Consider the following 25316-nt stretch of genomic DNA (forward strand, 5'->3'; position numbering starts at 1 on the left):
CTGATTAATGATACAGTCGTTTGGGGTTCTTCCCATTCGGTAGAGCAAGCACTCCTACTGTCCGTGCTCCCTGCAAGTGTCTTTGGCTAGGGGCTTCGCCTACCTCACCAACAGATGGAACGGGCACGGACCCTGCCAAGTCCTACGCCGCTTTCAACCTTGCAAACCACACGCCACTGCTGCCTTCTCCGAATTAGGCTTTAAACTTGCTCACGTCCCTCTCCCTGAAATAGCTCAGAAACTGTGCTGTAACGGAAAGACGAAATGGAGGTGAAGCTATCGGCAAAATCCCACTGCTAGAAAACACACAGTCCAGAGCATCTCTTTTGACTTTTTTTCCCTGTATAGATGAACGTGAACCGCAAGCTGGGACTCTGCAGAGTCACTGTTAGAGAAGGTCACTTGGGTGGACTGACGATGTCCTGTCTCTGTCTCCTGCTAGGTCTTAGATGGGGAAGAGCAAGGTAGTGTTGAATTGTCCCATCCACTCTGTAGATCTCATAAGCAGGTAAATTAACATATAAAACCAGCAGTGGAGCTATTTGGTGCACTTTGGAGTGTGCTGGTGGAGATTGCTGAGGGAAATAATTCAGGTCTGAAAAGAAAGACCTGGAAAATGGGAAGTCAAAGAAATACAAGTGACATTGAAATGTCCTTGCTAATAAGCTTAACACAAAAGATATTCAGAAGAAAAATACTCATGTCACAGGAGTTTTTGGTGAGGGCAAAGAGAAGTCATTTTCAGCAAGACTTTATTTCTTATCTCTCGCCTGAAAAATGCCTTTGTACCATGCAGCCACAGGGAGACAATGGCAAACCTTCACTCTTGGTTCCAACAGCTGCAATCGGGGTGCTGCCAACAGGTCAGCCCCTCAAAATCCCACGTATCCCACGTAGCTGAGCAGGAGTGTAAAGTAAGGTAAGTCAAGCCAGCCTTCTCCAGGGTCCCTGTGCTCCCTTTCCCACTGTTTGCACATGCTGGCTCCTGTAACCTACTAAAGATCTATCAGGGTAAAACTACAAGGGCAGCTGGCATATTTAACTTAACCTTTTTATTCCTTCTGAGAGGTTCCTGATGTGTACATTTTGCTAGAGACTCCCTTGTGCACCTGTATGAAAAATATGAAAAATCCCAGTTGGGTGTACTAAGTGCAAGATATACTCTCTCTGAATTTGTTGGCTTTGGTAAATATCACACTCTGTTCAAGGCTGCTCTGAGAAAAGAAAACAGCCAAAGCATTATGAAGCCAGGTATTTTACACAGATAAACTCTTCAATCTGATTATAAAGTAAGATGCTTTATATTCACTACACAAATACTTCTTCTGACTGTTATACGTGGAAAATATATTTTCTTTTCCATCACTGTGGTCATTAAAAGTCCTAGGGTGTTCATGTTATAGTCTGAATGCATATTACAATCTATAATACAAAAGAGTTTTTCTCAACTTGTCTTTAAACTGTTACAGCTTTTTAGAAAAATAGAGTTTTGGTTTATTCAACAATTCTATATAAAGAGCCACTATCAGCTTTATTGCTTATCTATGCTTATGTCTCAAAAAAATGTAAAAGCAGTATGAAAATGTGACTGATTCACTAGAGAAGAGGAAGAGCGAAGCAACATTCTCTACAGTGTGTAAAAAAGGGGATAGTAAATTGAGAGTGACCTTCAAGTAGATTATACTCCTTTAACATATTTCCAAACTTTCAAAATTGCCTGTTTCAATGTGTTGTTGCTGAATTCCTCAAATACTACCACATATCATGACATTATCCATATGGCTTATCCCTGACTGATTATTTGTTGCCTTTAATTATACCTCAAGCTTTCAAATTTTTCTTTATATCTTTGGGATTTTATTTATTTTATGATTAAGTCTACTGCTTACTATTCTGGAGGGCACAGCAGTTTTACTTTATTGTACCCTGAAGAGCTTTCTCCTTGCCAGCTGTCTATTTAAGGCCTCTTCATAGATGAGGCTGCATTCTTTATAATTTAAATTATTTAAATATTTAGTATATGGCCCCTCAGGCAAAGTAAATGCTTCAAAGCATAAATAGTGATATCCTGTCCCCTGAGATCCTTATAAGCTTAGAAAGGGGACAACCTGTTTTTACAGGCTGTGGGTGGGCAGGCCACAATAACTGCAACCCAACAGAAGTGAAGGTTTCTATTCTAATATATGGGACGCCTGCTCCAAAGCTTGGCCAAAGGGATGATGGGAATCATCAGAAAATAAGATTTGTAGAAATCTGTACTGAACTTTTTGGGAGCAATGACCAATGCTTGAAACAGCACTAGGAGACTTCAAGGGCTGTTGAATGCCAGTTAATTAGAGGCTATCTTGCTGGTGTGTCATAAGATAACAATCAAAGGGAGAAGAAGCATTTAGAGAATAAAGCCTTTGAGATCTTCCGGTACTGCCTTAAAGACTACACCTATTCAAGTGATAAGGAGAATGCCAGGCATCCACCTTGTGCACTTGGCTAGCATGCGGGAGTGCCTGAAGATAGGTTAAGGTATCATTCCCTGACATAGGAAATCACTTTATGAAGGAAAACGCCTGTGGAACCTAAGTGTTTGTTGTGCTAATAATGAGTTACAGACTGGATGCAGACACACACCGTGAAATCTTACAGGTGTGTTATGTGAGCAGTCAGAATATTTGACAACACTGGTGACTTCTAGGCTTGAAAACCATAGGTCTGACTCCATACTCCTGACTTAGCTATTTCAGACCAGGCTAATCAAGAAGATAAGCTGATTGAGTCCAGGAGATTTTATTCATAAAACTGCCTTCTTTCAGTTCATTGGTCCAGTATCAGAATTTGAAAACATTTCCATTTCTGAAAGCCACCTACCTCAGTACCAGCAAGCACCTCTAAAACAGCCCATGCTCTTCTAGCAACAGATAATTCACACACCACTGGAGTCAGAGATTAATGCTTTTTGACATATGAAAGCTGTAATCCCAAGCTTTCAGGCAGTAAAAAGCATCCATTTCTGTCCCTCATGGATCTTGAGCTATCTGACCTTAAAACTACGTCAAGCTTGCACTGGTCTTTTCAGCCTGCGAGAACTGTTTTGCCTTTGGCCCAAGGCTGAAAGTAGCAAGTCACAGACCTAACATCATTGCAATGTCCAATTCCTGAAAATACATACAAGCTGACTAAATTAGTAGACTACTGTAGTAAAGAGTGTCTGAGCTGCCATGGACAAGGCTTTTATCTAGGCTAATGGGTATATAAACAGAGGTGGAATGTAGACATACTGAATCCAATTAATGTACTCTACAGAGCGCAGGTTTTTTTCCTGAAAAGAGAAACCTTCAGCATAACTTCTTCCCCTTTGAAATATCCAGGCCCAGCTAACGAGATGTGCGTATGAAGCCTGGGCCAGGCTCTTCCCCATGAGATAGATACTTTGCCGATACTCACTCAGCATCTTGTGCCAAATGACCCTAACATATTACAAGAACAAAGGCGGGCTGTGGTGTTGCGGGGCAGATTTAGAAACCCCATACAACTCTGTCCACGAAGCCCATAGCAGGCCATACGCAGGAACCGAGGGGAACGAGGGCTCTCTAAAATCTGACAATTTCTGTTTGCCTTCCTACCTTCACAGCAGCGCTGAGCGGCGAGCCTAACTGCAAGCTGCATGTGAGGCAGCACGGCTGGTCTCAGCTGCTGCAGGACTTCTGGGAAGAAAGGCCTCTTTACACCCATTTTCCCTCAAGGTAAGCATGTCTTGGTCACGGGGGGGGGGGGTGGGGGGGTGGGGGGGTGGGGGGGGTGGGCACTGAGCCGTAAAAGCCATTGACACATGGGATGATGTAAATCCTTGCCTTTAAAGTGAAATACAGGGTGTGGGGGAAACTATATACAATGAAAAATTGGTTCACTGTTTACATAGCAAGAGTGAACATGCCAGAAGCTGGATGATTTGCATTTGTTACAGATTACCACAATGACTTAGAAAACTGCCACCCTCACAAGGTTATCATTTCATGTCCATCAGATTGTACAGATTCATCCACAGCATTACTTAATTTTACAGATTTTACAGATTAGTCTTGGTGCTTTTGATGCTGGTTTTTCAGTCAGGTTTTATTTACTATATTTAAATGTGAACTGGCCAGTTCTAGAAGGGCGGTTTACATAATGGGGCATAAATGAAAGCTTTACCTCGAAAACAAACGGACTGCAATTTCCAGCATTTTAATTGCAAAAATTGAAAGAGAAAAAAATCGACTGAGTAATGATGATCAGATTGAAAACATGTAAGAGCCTGAAGGTCAAAGCTAATGCAGCATACCGACACTGTTGCATTAGCAGTAGTGTCGCTCCACGTTCACAGACAATTTGTGCACTAGAAGACCTGCCACAATGAGCTGTGAAGCAAATGGGGTAAAGTGCAGCTCTGGAAGAAAAATGCGTTTAGCATATGGAACTTTTCTTGGATATCATTTAGCAGTCATGAAGATCGCTATTATTAGTCTTTTGAAATTTTAAGAATATAACAGAATAAGGTAAGTCGGGAAGGCCCTCTGGAGGTCATCTGGTCAAATCTCCCTCTTCTAAAGCAGGGCAAATTTAGATCACATTCAGGCCTAACTGCTTCATTATTTTGAAAGGGAGGACAGAAAGAAGCAATTTAATCACAAGTGTTTTACTTAATGTAACTACCCAAGAATCAATAGTTTTGGAAGTATCTCGTGCACATTCTATACACTCTAAATGGTGGTAACCTGGGGCTGCACCACGGCCCTACATCCAGGCCACAGGAAAGTGGAAGGGAATAGAGATCTCCTCCAGGTTTTGTTATTTTCGCTACAAAAGGTATTGGGTTGGAAGAGGTCTCCAGGATAGGAGAGAAAAACGTCAATGAATAAAAAGTATTAGCAAAGGAGGAAAAAGAATGAAGTGTTGTAATGTATTAAAAATAGAGGAAAGGATTTTGTTAGCAGTTATCTAAGCAACAAAAGTCACTCATGTTTTCTTAACTTCTTCCTTCTTTTTCAACAATATTTTTTTTTTCGTACTCTCATTTTCAAGGTCTTCATTTGCAGAGTACTGCAGCATTTTGGCTAGCACACAAAAGTACAGCTGTGCTTACAGAGTGGCTGAACTGCACCATACTAGGGAAATAGGTGCTACCCTATCACCAAGAACCAGAGAGTCTCTTTCGGGCATGCTTTTGGAAGGGGAAAAACAGAATTATATTCCAAACTAAGACCATGTTATCATAGTAATTAATTACAAGCCTTTATATGTACAGATTACTTATGATAGTTCGCACTGGGGTATACCTGAACGTTTCACAGATGTTTATCCTTCTCTGAAGAGACAAATTCACAATACCATCAAAACGTACCAATTCAGGTTGCAAATACTACAATTTCGCATCAGTTGTTAGGCATCTTAAAGCCTCCTACCCTTTTTTAAACGGGAAGCTGATTATATATCAATCTGGCTGGGAGGAAAAAAAAAAGAAAAAGTGTATTTCTTCCAGTAGTGTATTTTGGTTATGACTGTTCAGCCACATTGATTTAAATACCATAAAATGCAAGACACTACCCTGAGGAATTTAGGATTTTGTTTGTACATGTGGCATCACTGAGGCAGGGAAGTACGGGGAGCACGCTTGCTTGGGGAAGCGGTTACAACAGCTATTATAAGCTGGCCTATAGGTGCAACGTAACGACTAGTGCTATGGTTATGTATGTGAACATGGGAGCAAGTAGCCGACTTTTGGGGCACCGAGGCACCGGTAAGAACCCTACAGCGGGGAAATAAGCCTCCAGACGGGCTGCTCGCCCCCTTCGGCTGGCTGCGCGGCACCGCGGCCCTCGCAGCCGCTCCGCGGCCGTGGGGGGCCCGAGGCCGGCGGGCAGCTGCAAGGGGAGGCACCGCCGCCGCGCACCCGCCCCGCCACCGCGCAGCTCCGCGGTGGGAGCCCGCTCCTCTCTCCCGGGGCGAGCCGAGGCTGCGGGCCGGGGCGAAGGGGAGCTCCGCGCCCTGCGGGGCCTCCCTCGCTCACCTGGCTCCTGCCGAGCCGCGCCGCTCTCCCTCCCTCCCGGCCGCGGCGCTCTGCCCCCCCGCAGCGCGCCGGGCCAGCTCAAGGCCTCACCGCCTCTGCGGGCCCGGCCCCCGTCCCGCCCGCCCGCCGCCTGCGGGGCGGAGGCCGCCGGGCGACGGAGGGAGCGGGGCGGGCGCGCTGACGCGGGGAGGGCGGGGCGGCGCGGCGGGAGGGGCCGGGCCGGGCGGTGCTGGCGGCGGCGGCGGCGGCGGGAGGAAGATGGTGGCGGCGGGAGGAGCGGCTGGCTGCCGGGCTTTCCGCCCTGCGCTGCGCTGCCGCCCCCGCCGGAGCCGCCCTGCCTGCTGAGGAGGCGGCGCGGACCCGCACCAGGTGCGGAGGGGCCGCGGCCGGGAGCGGGAGTTGGGGTCGGGCCCCCCCGCCGTTGTGCGGCGGCGGGGCCGCGGGCGGTGCGGGCGGTGCGGGCGGTGCGGGCGGGCGGGCGGGCGGGCCGCTGCCGGCGGCGGGGGGCCGCGGCGGTCCCTCTGCGGCCGCCCGGGCGTCTCCGCGCGGCGGGCGGCTCTGCACCTGCCCCGGGCGGCGGGGAGCGGCACCCGCACGGGCAGGGGCGCCTCGGTTCCAGCCTCGGCGGGCAGTTACGTGCCTTCGCTTATTTCATCCGTTCAGCTATTTTATTTCACGTTGGTGGGGTATGCGTGGAATACTACTGCGTGGAGCTGCGCGTACCCTAATGCACTGGTTTGCTGGGTGTGATTTTTAATTTTTTTTTTTTTTTTTTTCCTACGCTCCGCATCTGCTCTGTGGTGAAAAGGGAGAGGAGAAACGGGGGGGATGTCGAGATTTTGCAGTCGCCGAGGGAGCGGCCAGGGTGGCAGCGGGACGGGGAGCGAAGCCCTCCCCTGCAGGAGGTGCTGCCGGCCTCCCTGCCCGCCTCCCGGCTTGCCGAGGGGAGCCCGCCGCGGCCCCGGTCTTCCCGTCCTCTCCGCGGGGCGCAGCGGGTTGCCTGGTCTGCCCTCCATCCCTGGGCTGGGCGGGAGCTGACATCTGCTGCTGGCTTCAGGGAAGGGAAGGGAAGGCATCTTGTTCTTCTCTTCCCGGAAAAGCAGTTTGATACCACGAATGCCTAAATCGCAGCTGCGGTCAGCGCAGCCGTATGTGCTGCATCTGCTTTCTGGAAAGATCAGCGTTAACAGGAGCAATTTAGCAAGACTTGTTTTATTGCCATCATCTATAAATCTGCCTTTTAAGAGAGACGGGAACTTGGGCCTAGGCTGGAAAACTGCAACATCTTTTTCCTTTCCCCTGTTGTAGCTTTTTTGGGGCTGTGGAATTGCAGCTTGCTTTAGAGAGCGCGTTGCAGATCTGGCTGTTTTCGTGGCTGCTGAGGAACTAGAAGGCAGAGATGTTTGCCTGACTCTGCATATATTACGAGTGAGCTAATGTGGGTGTAGGGCAGATCGGGCATGTAGCATTTTTCTTGTCTTTGACATGCATCGTTTTACGCCAGCTGATAAGAGTACACCCAGCTGGCTGCAATTTTGCGTCTGCTCTGTGACTGTGGCCCGTGGGGTCCCAACCAACTTGCCCTGGAAAATATTCCAGTCACAGTACTCCAGGTTCTGCTGCATTGCTGTTAAAATCTGGACCAGCTGCACCTGCCTTTGCAGCTCCTGGCTGAAACCAGCACGTGATGCCTGATTTTCTCAAACACTGACGGTCACATAGAGTGGGTTTATTCTCTAGGTGCTACGTTTTAGTGGTATGCAGATAACCAAAAGCGAGGTGCATGTTTACCTTTTGCTCTAATGGCGGGGGGGAGAGGTGGGGTGGAGGGAGATGAGACTGCCCAGAAATGCTGTTTGGGAGTGAAGGAGAACAGTTGCCATTGAATTCTGTGCATTTGTGTGTATTTATACTGAAAAATTCAGTGCCCAGTAAATAATAATGGAAGACCACAGGAAACTCTGGAAAAGCAGAAAATTTAACATTCCGATGCACCTTGGGATGGATGTTGTGGATGTCTAATGAGTGAAATTTAAATCTGAGTGAAAGACGGCTTGCCTTCATTGGAAAATGTGATCTGAGATTGAGAGATCTATGAATTTTTAGGCCAAACTGATTTCTACAAAGTAATGGCAGTTCAAGGTTGGCTGTGTAGTATGAATCGTATAATTCATTGGTCTAAGTTTTCTTGGATGTTTCTGGATGTAGCTTGAAGCGATAATTTTATCTTACATTAATGCATTGTCCTCACTTAAAATAGCAAATTTTCTGGCTACTGTTCTGTCTTCTAACAGATGTAAGGCCAGCCTTTGGGAAGGCTATTAAAAGAAAGGTATTCACAGATTATATTATATCTTTAGCCCTTTGGTTATAAAATGTAAGAATGCTGGGAAGGTGATTTGGTACATCTAGGTAGACAGGAAAAATAGTTTTGGTGTGTTGGAGAGGAGGGAGAGACGCCAAAGCTTTTTAGTGTAACTCTTTTTGGTTACTTAGTATAAAATTATTTTCATAATTTCTTGAGTTAATAATTCTCAATCTTTTGTTTTTGATAAGTTTGCAATTCCTTATGCGTTGGGAAGAGTGTAAATGCATTCCCAGTTTTTTGTTAAAACTGTCTTCACATGTTTAAACCATAGGAAGTAATGCTTTGGAAGAAATTTTGTGATGCTGGATGTGATGGCATGGTGGATGCCAGAGGTGAAAATCTTGGTGTAGTCCATCATGCCCTTATTCTTGTGGGGCAGGGAAAGTGGGTGTGGATTTTTGGAGGTAAGCCTGAACATCTTGCTTGCTCTATGTGGATGTAAAGACTCCATAATGCTTTGAAATCAGGGACTACTAATTTTGAGGCTAAAGTTTGTCATCTGTCTAATAAGCAACACTAACCAGAAACCTGAGTTCTTTGTGTATGAGATTTGGATGGATTTTAATTGGACCAGGAATTGGCTGCTGACTCCTTTGATACCATTTTAAGCTACAGTCGTACACAATGCTTATGTTCTTAAACTTAAAAAGCCTGCAATATGAGGATTAAGTGCATCTTTGAATCATAGTTAACCTTTTCTTTTTATAAGCAGTGCCTACTGGCGCCAGAGCTGACATGAAAGACATGCTGGTGCAAAGAAATAGAATCTCCTGTTCAGCTGCGTATTTTGTGTTTTTAACAGGCCAATGTGGGTAGGCATTTGCAGTGGTTTTGTTGTTTGGCTTTAGGTTGTCTCAATGTGCGGTAGTGTTTATGGCAAACAAAATCAGGAAAAACGAATAGTAAATCGTGACTGGGAAAACAGGCACTACTTTGGTTCTGTGGTATTACTGCATGTATGTGATTTCAGGGTTAGTATCCAAAACTAATCATCATGTTAAAAAAAAAAATAAACAAACTTCAGAGTCATCAAATAGACAAAACAAAGGAAAAATCAAACAGAGAGCTAAAACTTTTAACTTGCATCTCATGTCCTGTATACTTCAGACTAGATTCAGCATTTTTCCTCTTGGCACATGAATTGTCTGCTATTGATCATAGCTGTTCTGGATTTATATGAGATTATGAATTAGAAGAATCAGACCTTTTCTCTTAGGCTCAAAAAAAAAAAAAAAAAAGAAAAAAGAAAAAATTAGAGGTGCTTCAGATAGTTTAATACATGTTGTCCATAAGCAGTGCAGCTTGATTAATTGAAACTTAACTTTGGACAAGATCCTGTTACTGTAGGTTTAAGTCAAGCCTTGATGTTCCAGTAATGCATTTTTAAATATGTTTTTCTGGTTTCACAGAAAGTGAAGATTCCTGCTTAATGAGAGATCTAGCAATCAACCGTCTGCTCATTTATTTCTAATAGATTGTGTGTAATACATATTGTATAGGGGTTAAAGGTTTCTGAAAAACAGATTGATTGTTTTTGCTTCATAGCAAAATTGATTGATTTGATAAGCCAGCTGCTCAGGGCAGTGTGATGGTATTTTTCTGTTTCCACTGCATGAGACTGTGTTCTTCTAGAAAAGCTGTATGTTTGTTGCTTTACTGAAGGGGCCTAGGGAAACATCTTTATTTCCTGCTTTCACATATGTGGGCAAATAGTGATGATAATACCTGTCCTAATTCTGGAGAAATAAATACAGGAGCAGCATAATGGGTACATGACAGCTGTGGATGGCAGAGGACTTAGCTAAGGATACTCTAGGACCATGGGATGGTATTTTTCCACTAGACCCTTTCTGATGGAGAGGGTCCATCTTGACATGGGAGGAAGAGTGGGAATGGGAGGGCAAATCTGTTTCCAGGGAGCCAATAGGGAGATGCTGCTGGGAAAGCGGCCTCTCACCTGGTCCATTGTGTTGTCCTTGCAGGATCATGTCCTACAAGATGTTTCATGTGCTGTGTTCTGTCTAATTGCAAATACTTACTGAGAGAAGTTTCCGTAATCCAATAAGCCTGTATAAGCAACTGTTTGTGGATAAGCAGTGGGGTTTTGTACATCATCAAGGAAACGAGTGAAAGAAATGAATTAGAAGTATTTAAAACAGTAAATAGTCTAGATGAGGTAGACCACACTGGGAGCCTCTGTTTTTCCCATTGCCTAGCGAAAGGAGGAGGAGACATTCTGTGATGTTTAGCCAATTATTTCAGAATGTTTAAAAAATTCAGAGTGTTAATTTTTTTTTTTTTCTTTTATTAAGCCTTGTACCCTGCCCCTGTGCTGTCCAAGATGTTCTTGGATTATCTATTTGGTCTGTCAAATCTTGCTCATAAGCCAGCGATTAAGCATTACTTGCTTCTTTTTAATGAGCACTTCAATAAAAATTACTTTCCATAAGAAGACGACCACCTTGTCACCCATCTGAGGAAAATGTGAGAATAGGGACTGAGAGACTTGATTAAAAGTCTGTGGGTGAATGTGACAGATGAGCAGCACATCCTTGGAATTCGGGCTGAATCCTTTTAGTGGTAATTTCTTTTTTCAACTAATTAAACTCTTCTGAACCTCTGTGGCACCCTTTTTGTGCATCAAGAGCATCCCTGCTGAATTCGATATTCAGACTTTCAACTCCAAAAGACGAGCACAGATCAGGAAAACACCAGGACAGCAGAGCCATGCAGTCTACAAAACTTGGCCATCTGCTACCAAGATCGATTGAGCAACTACCCTACATTAATTCACTGTTGCTTTATTTTTCCATGCTGGGGATGTATACCAGGGGAAGAACTGCCTTTCTGTATATGTGTGGTTGAGGTAGAGGTACTGGTTCGATATCTAGGAGATACTGGTTTGGTGCCCTATATTGATCTGGATAAATAATTTTGTTTCTCTGCAATTATTTTAATTTTTGTACATAAGAGAAAAGGTTTCTGATCGTTCCTCTTCTGGTGGTCATTCAGAATATTTTTTACAAGAAACGTATTTTGCTCAAAAATGGGTGGGCATTCAGGGGAGCAAGAACTTAGGGGCTGGGTAAAAGAAGGAGGAGGAAAAAAAATTAGAACATAATGGAAGATTTAAAACATACATGAATATGACTTTTTTTCCCTAGCATATGCTTATGTTTTATTTGTGGATATTTAATTATTTTTAAATTTATTTTGATACATGAGTTGCAATGCTTGCCAACAATGTTACTGTTACCATGTATTTATACAGTGTCTATTCTGATGGGACTTTGATCATGTTTGAAATGTTGGTGCTTTGGAAATCTTAAATATAACTCTTCTTTAGACTAAATAAATTTAAATTGGAAAAACATTTTTAAAAGAACAAGTGAGAGTAATATCTAAAAAAGCTCCCGCCAGAGCAGGGGGAGGAAGTGGAGGGTAAAAGCTCTTGCTCCAGGTCTTCCCCAGGCTAACATAAGCAGAATGCTTTAACTAACACTCTTCAAATCCAAAGAACAGGCAAAACCAGTAGTATCCTATATGTTGGCTTTCTCAGGTGAATTTTGGGAGGGTGGGTACTGCCTCCTCTGTTGGAAGAGGAAATTGGTACATTTTGTGTGATGTGTGTGGGGTGCTGAGGGTTTTTTTCTTCTCTTTTCTTAACAGCTTTCTCACACCAGCTTTTTTATGATCACAGAGTAACTTGAGTTGGAAAGGATCCCTAAATGCCATCTGATCTAAGCTCTGCTCAAATTGGGTGACTAAGGCGAGGGCTGCACGTGCCATGTTTGTAGCTCTTGGCTTAACTAAAGCATGAAGCTCTGAAGCTGAAGCACCGTGCCTCTCGTGGGTTTCAAGCACACGAGTGTGCAGAAGGTTTTGCTTACCGCCCAGGTGGGATGGGGCACGGCTGCTGGAGGCAAGCCTTCCTCTGCCCTGCCCTCCTCCTCTGCCAGCCGAGCCGCCATGCAGAGAGCTGCTCGCTCTGCTGCTGCCGTTGGGGCGACGGGAGGTTTGGGGTGAAGAGCGTCTACCGTGTGAGAGAAATGGCGAGTACCTCCTGATGGGTACTGGTTTTTAAGTCCATCTTACCGTAGTCATTCCACCCAGGAAAGGGCTGTAATACAGGTGTATTTGCTGTATTAGCTTATCCAGTGACCTCATAATTTTTTTCTTTTTTGTTTTTAAATTGGATTTTTAAGATGATCAAAATGCAGAAAAGTAACATCCAGAAGTTTAGAAAACATTTTTTTGTGTTAAATTATATTGCAACAGTTTAAAAATTAGAGCACTATTTTTAAAAAACGATATTTATTAAGCAGCATTCCTACTAATTATGTGCTGTGCAGTTACCTTTTACCTAATGAAGAAAACTTCCCCAGGTAATGCTGTGGTGAGCTGACAGAAACTTGTATTAAATAAAAGACTCAGTGTAAAACAGATCTGTAGCTTTGTAATTCCATTGCATTTTCAGTGGACATTTTACATACTGTTTCCACGAACTTCATGTGTATTTCTGGTATCTACAGCTATCGTATCGTTTGTCTCGGGGTGATAAACAGGGATGAACTCAGGGTTCTGCTCTCACTCACAAATCATCTTCCCCTGCTGATAAATCATTAATGTAATCCACTTATGAGATTGCCATGACATCATTCAGATTTTGGCACGCTTAATTTTATTTCATAACAATGAGAAGATCCCAAAGTCCTTGACAGCTTCTTCATGCAGGACTGTGCTAGGGCTGTGAGGAGCGTGGGAGAGACGTCTGAGCTCGATGCCTTCTTGGCAAGGAGTTGGGCATCGGTCCGAGGGGACAGGCACCATACTTCATAACATTGGCTATGCATTAGCTTCAGCATCCGGGCTTTAGACTTTTAACTACAGCCTTATGATAATTAGTCTGGTTCCTTAGCCTAGTTTAAAGTTTGTCCAAGTCAGGCAGTTTTATTGGGTTGTATTTTGAGTGTGGTATACTTTGGGTCACACCAATCCCCTGGATGAGGGGATTGAGTGCCCCCTCAGTAAGTTTGCAGGTGACACCAAGTTGGGTGGAAGTGTCGATCTGCTGGAGGGGAGGAAGGCGCTAGGAAGATCTGGACAGGCTGGATGGTTGGGCCAAGGCCAACTGTATGAGGTTCAGTGAGGCTCAGTGCCGGGTCCTGCACTTGCCTCACAACAACCTCATGCAATGCTACAGGCTGGGGGAGGAGTGGCTGGAGAGCTGCCTGGCGGAAAAAGACCTGGGGGTGTTGGTTGACAGCCGCCTGAACATGAGCCAGCAGTGTGCTCAGGTGGCCAAGAAGGCCAATGGCATCCTGGCTTGTATCAGGAATAGTGTGGCCAGCAGGACCAGGGAGGTGATAGTGCCCCTGTACTTGGCACTGGTGAGGCCGCACCTTGAGTACTGTGTTCAGTTTTGGGCCCCTCACTACAAGAAGGACATCGAGGTGCTGGAGCGTGTCCAAAGAAGGGCAACGAGGCTGGTGAAGGGTCTAGAGCACAAGTCTTATGAGGAGAGGCTGAGGGAGCTGGGGTTGTTTCGTTTGGAGAAGAGGAGGCTGAGGGGAGACCTTATTGCTCTGTACAACTCCCTGAAAGGAGGTTGTAGCGAGGTGGGGGTCGGTCTCTTCTCCCTAGTAACGAGTGATAGGACGAGAGGAAACGGCCTCAAGCTGCGCCCGGGGAAGTTTATTTTGGATATTAGGAAAAGCTTCTTCCCTGAAAGGGCAGTCAGGCACTGGAACAGGCTGCCCAGGGAAGTGGTTGAGTCTCCATCCCTGGAGGTATTTAAAAGAAGGGTAGACGTGGTGCTTAGGGACATGGTTTAGTGGTGGACTTGGCAGTGCTAGGTTAACGGTTGGACTTGATGATCTTCAGGGTCTTTTCCAACCTTAATGATTCCATGATTCTATGATTTTGGAATCAGCAGTTTTAGTTGCAGTTAAAGTTGAGTTAGGGACTTTACACACTCCCAGATGTATTTTTATTTCTTTACCTAAGAAAACTGTAAAGACCGAATGTCTTTATTTCAGTTTAGGTCAAGCTGCTTTTGAATGCAAATTTAAAGGTAATTAAGGCTAAAGAAAAAACATCTATATTTTAGGAGTTACACACATTTAATGCTTCAATATACAATAACATCAAAACATGTTCTGGATTCAAATCTAATTAATTTATTAAAAAGAACTAATATTTCTTGTTAGCTACTACTTGATTATTTCTGGTTTTGGAGCCAAGACATCCCAGCCTCTTGAACAAAATTTTTCTCTGAAGGAAAGCGAAGTAAGTAAGCTGGAAGGAGAAGAGAAGAATAAATTGATTATGATGTCTATAAACTGCAGTATCACTGCTTATTTTAGGTAAAAAGTAGTCTTAGTAATGTATCAGTAACTCTTTGGATTATGTTGGTTATCACAGGTGACATGGAGCATCACCTGGTGTCTTCTGCTGCACTGGTTATGAGAGTGCCTGTGTCACTGGTATCCAGCTGTTAGCTGTCGTTGACCAGGAATAACAAAACGTTTCCTAGAGAAGGTCTGGTTCTCTGTCAGACCACCCTCAGGATAAATTACCCCCTGGTAGCCAAGAGAAGCATTTCGAACTGAATGGCAGTGTGGAAATACAGTTACATGAAAAGAAAATATTAAAAGCACCATCCTAGCTTTTATATGGTTAATATTCGTATAGTCAATTTTCAAAAAAGTAGTAAGTTCTCTACTCCAGAAATGGTTGCCTTTTGGTGGTTCTCTAGAAATTAAAACTGCAATGAGTGCCTTTTTGTGCATGGAGCAAAGGCAATTTTTATATGTCACATTTCTGGGATGCAAATTCATATTTTATTGAAGATAATTTTTCTTCAGCGTCTTTATCCATTAAGATAATGATTTCTTAGGTAGGGTACAAAGATATTTTTGTTGGGGTTTGTTTTTTTTTTTTCTTCCTTCTAGTATAAAACTGTGTTGAAACCTGAGCAGTTCACAAGTCAGTTTTGATCTGCCTTGTTAATCTGTGTTTTATGGTCTTGTAAGCAGTGGCATCCACAGGCACTGTGGTGGTGGTTTATATACATACACTAGATACACTCTGGATAACAGAATAGCACAAATGGAAGTAAGGTGAGAGGTCCTTTTTTATTAAGAAACAGCACTTCATTTATTTGGAAAAGGAAGACTTTTTCAGCTGCCTGTCCAAGAGCCTTGTGTTTTCAAATGGCAGAATATGTACAACAGTGACTTTAGGGCCATTGGACACTGGAAACACTGAGGGATATGTACTGTACTTTTGTAGGTGTCTTACACCTGAAACCAGAGGGTGAGATTACTGTGAAGGAATTCACAGCGTGGGGTTGAATAATTCAGGGCTTCTTGTGATGAGAGGAAAGAGGAAGATATTTTTTCAGTTAGTTAAGATACTTCTAAAGTCAGTCTGAAGGTTTAGTAATCATATGAACTGCAAGGACTTCATGACAGTACACAAAAAAGCTGTTATTCTTCCATTTTTATAGTATTCTCTGTCTCAGTTATTAACACTTACTGTGTCAAAAAATCAGATACACGCCCCTTAAAGACTAACCTCCTCCAACTAGGTGCACATCTACCATCACTTTATTTGCTCTGCCTGTTGAAGGCTTTTTCCTCTCTCCAGTGTATGACAGGAATCCTGTGGCTTCATGGCCTTTCATGATATTGCACACAGTTATTACGGCGTAGTAGTGTACAAACCTTGGTGGCATTCTTTTTGTGTTGGCTTCTTAGATGTAGTGAGGTGCTGAATAGTGGGCATACCTGATAATCTGGATAAAACTCACGGCTTTAGTGGCTCTGAGAAGAATCCAATGAAGTCTTTGGGTGGATTTTGTTGGTCTTCACCTGGCACCTGTGGAGGTTCATGCTAGGGAGAGAAGACACGTTTGCAAATACAAAGTCATCAGATCTTTCAAGTATGAAGTGGTGTGCTGTGAAGTCACCTATAATTATTCATACTTAGTTTGAACAGCATGGGAGACCTGGCTGAAACGCTAGTGGGTTTTAGGAAGCAGGACTCAGTTGGCAGAGAAGAGTTGCTCAACCCAAGGCAAATGTCTGTTGCCACAGCTTCACTGGAAACTCATCCATTTTCCACTGGTGCCACCCAACGAGGAAGAGGCCTTGCCCCACTCCTGTGGTCGGTCTGTCCAGCGGCAGCAGTCCACAGGTGACGTGTGTGCGTAAGGGGGAGAATACAGGAAAGGGAGGAGTCTAGTTTTTTTTTTTTTTTCCCACTAAGAAGACAAATTGGAATGTTGAAAATGCAAAAAAAATATCAGTCACCTGTTAAGGCAGTGTCAGGGGAGCTTGCATGAGGTTGGTGGCAGGAGTGGATTATTTAGGAAAAAATCAAACTTAGGCGAGACTTTCAGTTGTATGTAGTTCTGCGTTCATTCTGGTCAAACTAGCCCTTCCCAAAGCCTTGCAAGCACTGCAGCGGTACAGCTTTGTAGACGGTTTCAAGATCAAGACCAATTTCACCAATAGTTTTAACTAAGTTAAGTGGAGCAGTGATTACACTTTGGTACATCAGTAATTATCAACATAGGATTTCCCATGTTGGTGCCTGTCATTGCTCCTTAAAAGTTACATCCTTTTTGGAGGAGAGGAGTGGGGAAAGGAAGAGACTTTGTGTAACTGGAGCATCCATCTGGTGCGTTTTGATGACACAGCATGTTAGTGAGTTATCTCGTACTTGCTGTAACCAAGCCAATGCCAAACACATAACGAGGACTTAGCATACAGTATAAAAAGGACCCGCTGTTGCACCTGAATATTATGTATTCAGACTGTTATAATTTCTGAAGTCTGTTTATTCTTGTGTGCTTGTTTATTAACTGAATCTTTTGAAGACACACTAAGATCCCATGACCACAGCTGTTTAAGAACAATGTTGATGAAATACAAACCTTTTTACCAAGAGGAAGGAATCCCCCTAAAGGTCTCCACCATGCTTTTATTATCCAAAGAGCAAATCTGGCTGCAGTTCTGTCTAAACAGAAAATGTACAGATCAACATGTTAAGCTTCAAGGGTGTAAATCTGGAAGACATTTTCTGCTGAGGAGAGACTAAAGCCTTAGAAGTTTAGTCTTTTGTTGTGTTGCTTATCGGCTGTGATATTCTTTCCCCACAGGCAGTGGTTTCTGAAGTCTCTAAGTGGCTCCCAGATCTGTTCTTGCTGATGTTTGTAGCTTACCAAGCACTGACACAGAGAACTGATGAGATTTTTGACACTTTCACTTGTGAAGAGGCATTTCAGTGTCAGAAGCAAGCATGGAGTGAAAATACACCAATTTCAATTTGCATTTTATGAGATGGTGGTGGTATTGCTGCCTGCTTCTGTCTGGGGACTCAGGATGGTGCTTTTATTTGTATTTCCAGGATTATCTTTATGATTGCAGATTCTTCAGGCTCAGCCCCAGGTACCTCAGAGGAAACCTTCCTGTCTGCTAGTTATAATTTTATTTTTCCTGTCCCTAAGTGTAGCATGTGAAAACTGAATTCCTTTTTGTAAGGCATAGCACTGTCATCCTTCAGCTCCATCTGCATGTGAACGGCGCTTGTGACAAGGTCTGGAAGGTAATCTCATGTACGCATTTTATTTTGCATCTGGTTTGTATCTGTTCTAGTTTTGCTGTGGGTACTTCGTATTCTAAATGCCTTTGAATTGTGTGTGGTGAGGATTTAATCCTCTTCTTTCTTCTCTTCTCTCCCATCTGTATCTTGTTTGTAAGTTACGTCATCATGTTTTCCACTTGTTCTTCTTTGTCCTGAGGAGGCTAATTCTTCTGCTTCTAAATGTAGCCCCATTCATGAGTTCCCAGTACGTGTGACACATTCCCTAAGAAAAAGCAATGATGTCATAGTGGATTTTTATCTGCAAGGGATCAAGGTTAGAAAGAATGCCTTTGCAAAGGATCTGATGAACCTATGGAGGACACTTGGGTAGAGAGTTGAGTGAATTCGTGCTTGGGTGTGCATTTAATCTAGAAACATACGTTTCAGACAAAAATAACTTTATCTTTTGGAAATTATAGGAGAATCATGGACTGGGTTAATGGGAAAACCTTAGAGCTTAAAAAATTGGCAGATGCTCTACGATTGTGATAGAAACAGCTTCACAGTCCACAGTTTGGAGCCAGTGGCCCACAACATCTAAATAAATCTTTGTCTCTTCATGCTAAAGACTTGGCAGTGGGTGGTTACCATTCTGCATAGCTCTGATACTCCAGACTTGGGGAAAGTCTTTCCATTTTCTGTGGCCTAGTGAATTTATGGTCAAAGAAATAAATTTTTCTCAATTTTATGTCGGTTGTTTTTTTTTTATTAATGCTGAATATATTGCTGGGATGGTATCAGTACATATGTGAATAAGATGGCATCTGGTTTTCTTCTTTCACACTAATAAGGATGTTCAGTGAATTACAGAAATAGAAGAGCTTGTTGGGACAGGCGTGGACACAGTTTCTCTTGTTACCGTCTGCATATCAAGTGCATGGCACTTCTGTAGTGTTTGGTTAGCAAAGGAAGTTACCCCGTTGTTGCTGCTGTGATTGTACACTGCTTTATACTAGGGTTTGCGTGGTTTTATCGATTTATTAGGGACAAATGCATTTCTGGATTGCAGAAGCAAACTTTCTCCATTTTACTTGGTAAACCGTATGCTGTCAAGAAAAGAATTACAGTAATTTCTAGCAGAAATTGGGTTATTATTCTACCCTATGAAAATTACGTTTTGTTTCTGTATCGATAAAACCAAATTTTCTTTTTGTTCAACTCTTTGAATTGAGACATGACAGAAGTCCAAGGTTAGTAGTTTTTAATGTCTCCTGTGAGAAAAAGATTTCATTCTGCCAGTTTTTGACCTATTGAAGAGAGACAGCAGGGAATACAGGGACTGAGTTCAAGGTAATGTTAGAATCTTATTAGCAAGTTTCCAGTGTTGAAGCTTAACTAGCCATTAAAGGTCTTTGCTTTAAAAGAACTTACAAACTTCTGATCTCTGCCTTAGTTGTGTGTCTCTTACAAAGTGAGTTGTTTGTCTTGAAATAAATAACACAAGGGTGTTCAAAGGGTAGGAATGATTCTTAATAATTGGAGGGGACTGAAACATTCTCTCTCTTTTGTTAATAAAGGGGAATAATCTTACCTCCTAACCGAAAAGTCCTGGCAGAAGCAGCAGGAACAGAAGGATGTATGGTAAGGAGGACTTAACTGTGAATGATGGGGTGACATACAGAAAGGAGAACTAAGTGTTGGAAAAAACATCTCAACACTGAGTTCTGCTAGACTGAAATAGTCTGCCAGGGAGTGAGGGAAGATACAGTTTTGGAGAAGTGAATACTCAGTGATGCAAGGGCTTCAACAATACTGTAGGGAGCAATCCTTGAATAATCTCTTTCTGAGGGATTTTGATGTGGCTTTGCTTTTCATGATCCGGGATGACTTCATCCTTGAAACTGATATAAGCAGATTTTCTTTTCTTCTCTTGTTTGTTTGTTTGTCACCAGATGTAGTTTTCTAATACTGTTTTTTTCCATGAGAACAACCATTTGTTGATGTGGTAAATTATTTCCCATTTTGGTTTTGCCCTTGAAGCAGCATTCCATGACTCTTTCGGTGGTCAGCTGCTTTAGGTTGATATTTAAAGTTTGATTAAAATATAGTAAAGGTTGGGAATTAACATGAGTGTGTTTGATCCTTGCAAAGGGAGATCAGAAGTTATTGGTGAGTCAGTTATCACCTGTCTCACAGTTGATCATAGTGTAATTGCATATGGGCACGCTTTGTAGCAATTTTTTTATTCCTTTGCAAGTGATTGGAATGCTCCTAAAAAGTGCGCCCTATACCAATGGGTCTATATCTTTGATGCAATTCCAAACATTCCCACAATTTGTGCTACATGCCTTTCCTCCTTAAAAAATACAGGGAAAGTAAAATCTGTAGAAAAATCGACTTAAATTGTAAGGATCAGATAGATGCACAGGGAGTGGCAGAGGGAGCAGAATACAGGTGCTGGGTAAAAAGAGATTAAGAGAAAAAAGGTAACACTGTACAAATACCCTCAATGAAATAACGTCCAGCATGGGAAGGGTGTTAGTTAATTTTTCTGAAAGTGGTAAAACAAAGACAAATGTTTGGGAGTTAAAGGTGTTGGAAAAAATAATTCTAAATGTTAGGAGAAGTTGTGATAATAATGCTGGATTAACTGAAAGAGTGCTGGGGAGTATGTTTGGAAATTATTTATAGGATCTGGGAGTTAACATAGATCAACAAAGATTTTTTTAGGTCCTGATAGATTTTCCTTCCAGGGAGAGTATAATTTCTAGCTGAGGTGTCTTTGGCTGCCACAGCTGGCTATCAAAAGAAGGTGCTGTGTGTTTGTACACAAACTTTTTTTGCTGTAAAGATGAAGTAGATACTATGATGCCTTGAGCTATTTCAGAACATCCCTCCTTGCTTCCCCACAGGCAGTTCAAGCAGTGCTGCTGTGACCCTGAGGATTCTTACTGTCGCTTCTCTCCAAATCTTGTTTCCCATGCTCTTAAAATCTGGCATTGTGGCAAATGCTTGTTAGTAATTGAAGACTGATTAGCATTATTTCTGTAGACTATTGCTGTCTCTGTAATCATCCTGAATTTCATCATATTCTTTATCATATACCCACATTTCCACATTTTACCCATCACTGTAATACCTTCAGCATGCAAAGCAGGCAGTGGTGCCTGTTGAGCAATCACAACCCATACTTGCACAAGACCAAAAGGCAATAATTAGGCATCAAGCCTGACTCCACTGAGTGGTGAGGTTTCCATTGCAAATGGTGTGATTGCAATTGTGTTGAACTAGTGTTGTGCCTTCAGTGCTACTCAGAATTGAGAAAATTATTGTACAGCATGCCATTGAATTAGCTGATTCCTTGGATGTTTTTGCTTGCAAGTATTTAATGGTCTAGCAGGTTGTACATATTGTTTCTCCTTCCCTTCCTCCCTCAACTTTTTTGCCAGAGAAGAGGCTAAGTTTTGAGTCAGAGCTGAAAAACTGTACAATCTCCAATGAAGCAGCTTCTACAAGAGGTATACAGCAGATACTGATATATTTTATCTCTTTAAGATGTTTTCCCTGCTTTTGAAAGCTGTGTGAAATCCATTAATTTGCCAGACCTTTCCAGATCTTTAGAACTGGAACAATGATGAAGTAGGGTGGAGAAGGTAGTGTGGTCCCCACAGCCATGTGCTGCGTGTGAGTTGCTCACTGGTGAGGTGACCCAAAAGGCTGCTGCAGCGATGGTTTCTGATGTGGAAGTCTGTTCAGTGAAACAGAGAAGTTACTTGCTGTTCTGGTGGTCTGCCTGTCAGTTGTGCTTCACGACTGCTGTGCTTTTCCTGTGTTGTGTTAGTAGTTTGAGGAGTTTGAAGACGCACCGTAGCTTTGAGGAGTTTGAAGGCACACTAGAAGATCTGCCAGGGAACTGTCAACATTTGTTTTTGTTTTTTGTTTGTACGTTTGGTAATAAATTGCTGATGTTGTTGTTGTTGCTGCATATGTAACCCATATCAGAAGTCACTGAGAGAGTGGTGGAATGGTAGGGCTGCTCAGCTGCAGAATTTGTGACTTCTAGGAACCTACTAAGGTTTAGAATAACATTAACTTTATCTTTTCAATAAATACAAAACATGAAATTAAATGACTATTGCCTGATGCCTGGGACTTGTTATTAAGGCAATTCACAGTCTTCCATGACTTTTGGCTAAATTCACTGAAGCTTGTGCAAAGGTTTAACTTATACATGTATCAAGTGCTGCAAATACCTGGAAATGAAAGTATTTTCAAGTGCCCTTCTACTTGTTCCTTTCTATGTAGAGCAACAAAAAAAAATTAAGGTGACGTTGCTGCTTCACTGTTGGGGGAGTAAGGGTAGAAGTAATGAATTGATAATCCTCTCTATGTGTGGGAGATGACCTTTTCTGTTTAAAGTAGCACTTAGTTTATTTTGATAGTAGTTATTACCTTGTGTGTTTCTGTTTACCTTTTCACTAACTGCTTGCTCTAGAGTAGCTCCTAGAAATGCCCCACAGAGATGAGTACGCTGGTGTTTTCCGAGAGATGAATAGGCTAGCAGAGCATGGCATCGTGGAAGCCCTGGATAGCTCCTGAGGGTGTGCTTTTGAGCCGCAACATCCAAAATCTCTGAGGTGGAAATTAGTTAAAGTGCAGGGTGTTATCAGCAGCGTTCTTCCCGAGTTTAGCTATGTCTTCCCTAAGTGGGATTTCTTCCTGGGGATCCCAGGATTGCAAATCCTTGCGAATTTGAAAAAGTACATGTGTAGGAAATAGAAAATATCTGAGAGTCTCAAAGATCCTTTGACTTAGTAGGTCTCACTGATCTGATTCTAGCATAACTAGCCAAGTCCCAAACAATGATTTTCACTTGCTTCAGGAATGTAGAAGAAACAATATTTTTAATGAGGGAAAAAGAGTCTAGAGGCATCTGATTTAAATCTCTGTAGCTCTGCTATAACCCTGTCAGTGACACAAAGCTGTATTCACTTTTGTGGAGTTACGTTTATTTAGAATAAACTGGAGGTCTATCCTTAGTATTTAGGTATTCATACTGTCAAAGGCTTATTTGGGAACTGAGCTGAGGTGGCTTTGAAGCATTGTCGACATCTCTGGAGGATATGCGCATATTCTGTTTGGAAGCAATTTTGCTATATAACCTCGCTACAACCTCCTTTCACGTAGTTGCAGAGGGCGATAAAGTCACCCGAGGCTCCTTTTCTCCAGGCTAAACAACCCCAGCTCCCTCAGCCGCTCCTCATAAGACTTGTGCTCTAGACCCTTCACCAGCCTCATTGCCCTTCTTTGGACACGCTCCAGCACCTCAATGTCCTTCTTGTAGTGAGGGGCCCAAAACTGAACACAGTACTCGAGGTGCAGCCTCACCAGTGCCGAGTACAGGGGCACTATCACCTCCCTGGTCCTGCTGGCCACGCTATTCCTGATACAAGCCAGGATGCCCTTGGCCCTCTTGGGCACCTGAGCACACTGCTGGCTCATATTCAGCTGGCTGTTGACCAATATCCCCCAGTCCTTTTCCGCCAGGCAGCTCCCCAGCCACTCTTCCCCCAGCCTGTAGCATTGCCTGGGGCTGTTGTGAGCCAAGTGCCGGACTCGGCACTGAGCCTTGTTGAACCTCATACAGTTGGCCTTGGCCCAACCATCCAGCCTGTCCAGATCCTTCTGTAGAGCCTTCCTGCCCTCAAGCAGATCAACGCTCCTGGCCGACTTGGTGTCATCTGCAAACTTCCTGAGGGTGCACTTGATCCCGTCATCCAGATCGTTGATAAAGATATTAAACAGAACTGGCCCCAGTACTGAGCCCTGGGGAACACCACTTGTGACCGGCTGCCGACTACATTTAACTCCATTCACCACAACTCTTTGGGCCCAGCCATCCAGCCAGTTTTTTACCTAGCGAAGAGTATAGTCATCCAAGCTGTGAGCAGCCATTTTCTCCAGGAGAATGCTGTGGGAAATGGTGTCAAAATTAGATGGATGGGAAAATGTCCTTTCAAGGAATTGGCACTACTAAATCTGGATTTCTGTATTTGAGAAGTGCTTAATGGTTAATCTTTTGCTTTCTGTCATAGTTTGTCCGTATTTGGTGGTCTTGTCAGAACCCAGCAAAGTTCAATAGGCAGGTTGCAAAATTTAGAAGAAATCAGTCCTGGAGTACAGGCAGGCAGAAACATCATACATCAAAGAAATCTTTGCTAAGTAGGTGGATTCTGTACACTGAGAAGGAGCTAAACTTTTGGATAGCATGATGTTTGGACGTTTTTATAGAATCTCTTATATTAAACCTGCAGATCTCTTATATTAAACAGCAGACAAACAGAATATCTTCCGTTGTATGAGTTGTAACCACGTTGCATACCTCCTCCACTGTCCTGGCATCAGCACCTGGCAGGCAAAGGTGGGACGCCTTCCTATCCCTGCTACACTGGTGTAAAACTGTGTCAGCTCCAGGTGTTTTAAAATTTAAAGCCTTTTCAGTTTCTTGTATAATTCAAAGCAGCAGGCTGTCTGGACTACTCACATTCACAATACAGTTAGTTTATGTTTGAAGATGATTGAAAGTGAATTTAGGAAACCTGGCACAAGAGTGGCTAGCACAGCTTTTCTCAGGGAATGGGCACAATCCCTTCCCCCTTTCCCCTCGAGAGACCAAATGGCCTGTCTATGTCTTGTGCATGTCCCACGCAGAACCCTTGTGTGGCTCTTGAATATGGCTACGTCGTGGCTTTTCCCATGGGATTTTGGGGTGTGTTTTGTAATCTGTAGGAGGTTTATTGTGTAGCATCATGGAGAAGCTGGGGAAGGGATAGGCAGGTCTTCTGGCTCGCATCAGGGCCACAGTATAAGTGACAGGTAGGTGCAAGGTTTTAGGCATGGACATGAAAGTGCTACTATGGGGAAGACCTTCCATGAGAGGATCAGGGGGCTGGGGCTGGTCCAAAGCCAGGACTGGTTAAATGAAGATCTGTGTGATGCATTGGGGATCTGTGTGATGCACTGAAGACAGCCACAGGACTGCGATTCCCATGGTGCTTTGGAGAAGAAAACCCGTAAGGAATTACACAAGCGCAAGGATGCATGGAACCTGATTTTCATGATTCATAAGGAATTCATAAGTCTGCCTTTCTTTTAGTGGTCTGTTGCTTTCTTGTCCCACTCCCTATATCCTTACTACACATCTCCCAGGAAAGCCAGGAAATTGGTCAAGAAGCAGAAGAGGGTGAGGAAAACGTCAGGCTGAAGACCTGCTGAACTGCTGGCAGGGTCGTGCCCATAGGTTGGTTTACCAGCCAC

General features: G+C 43.3%; 1 protein-coding gene across 2 annotated transcripts in view; it reads left to right on the plus strand.

Moving 5' to 3' along the window:
• Nucleotides 1-6267: 6267 nt before the first annotated feature.
• Nucleotides 6268-25316, plus strand: part of APBA1 (amyloid beta precursor protein binding family A member 1) — a 99184-nt gene continuing 80135 nt past the window's right edge. For both annotated transcript variants that reach the window (XM_082336548.1, XM_082336546.1), the window contains exon 1: nt 6268-6409. The gene's annotated coding sequence lies outside the window, so the exon portion shown is untranslated. The remainder of the gene's footprint in view (nt 6410-25316) is intronic.

The sequence above is a fragment of the Platalea leucorodia genome, assembly GCF_965183815.1.
Source record: "Platalea leucorodia genome assembly, chromosome: Z".
In the NCBI taxonomy this organism is placed as follows: domain Eukaryota; kingdom Metazoa; phylum Chordata; class Aves; order Pelecaniformes; family Threskiornithidae; genus Platalea; species Platalea leucorodia.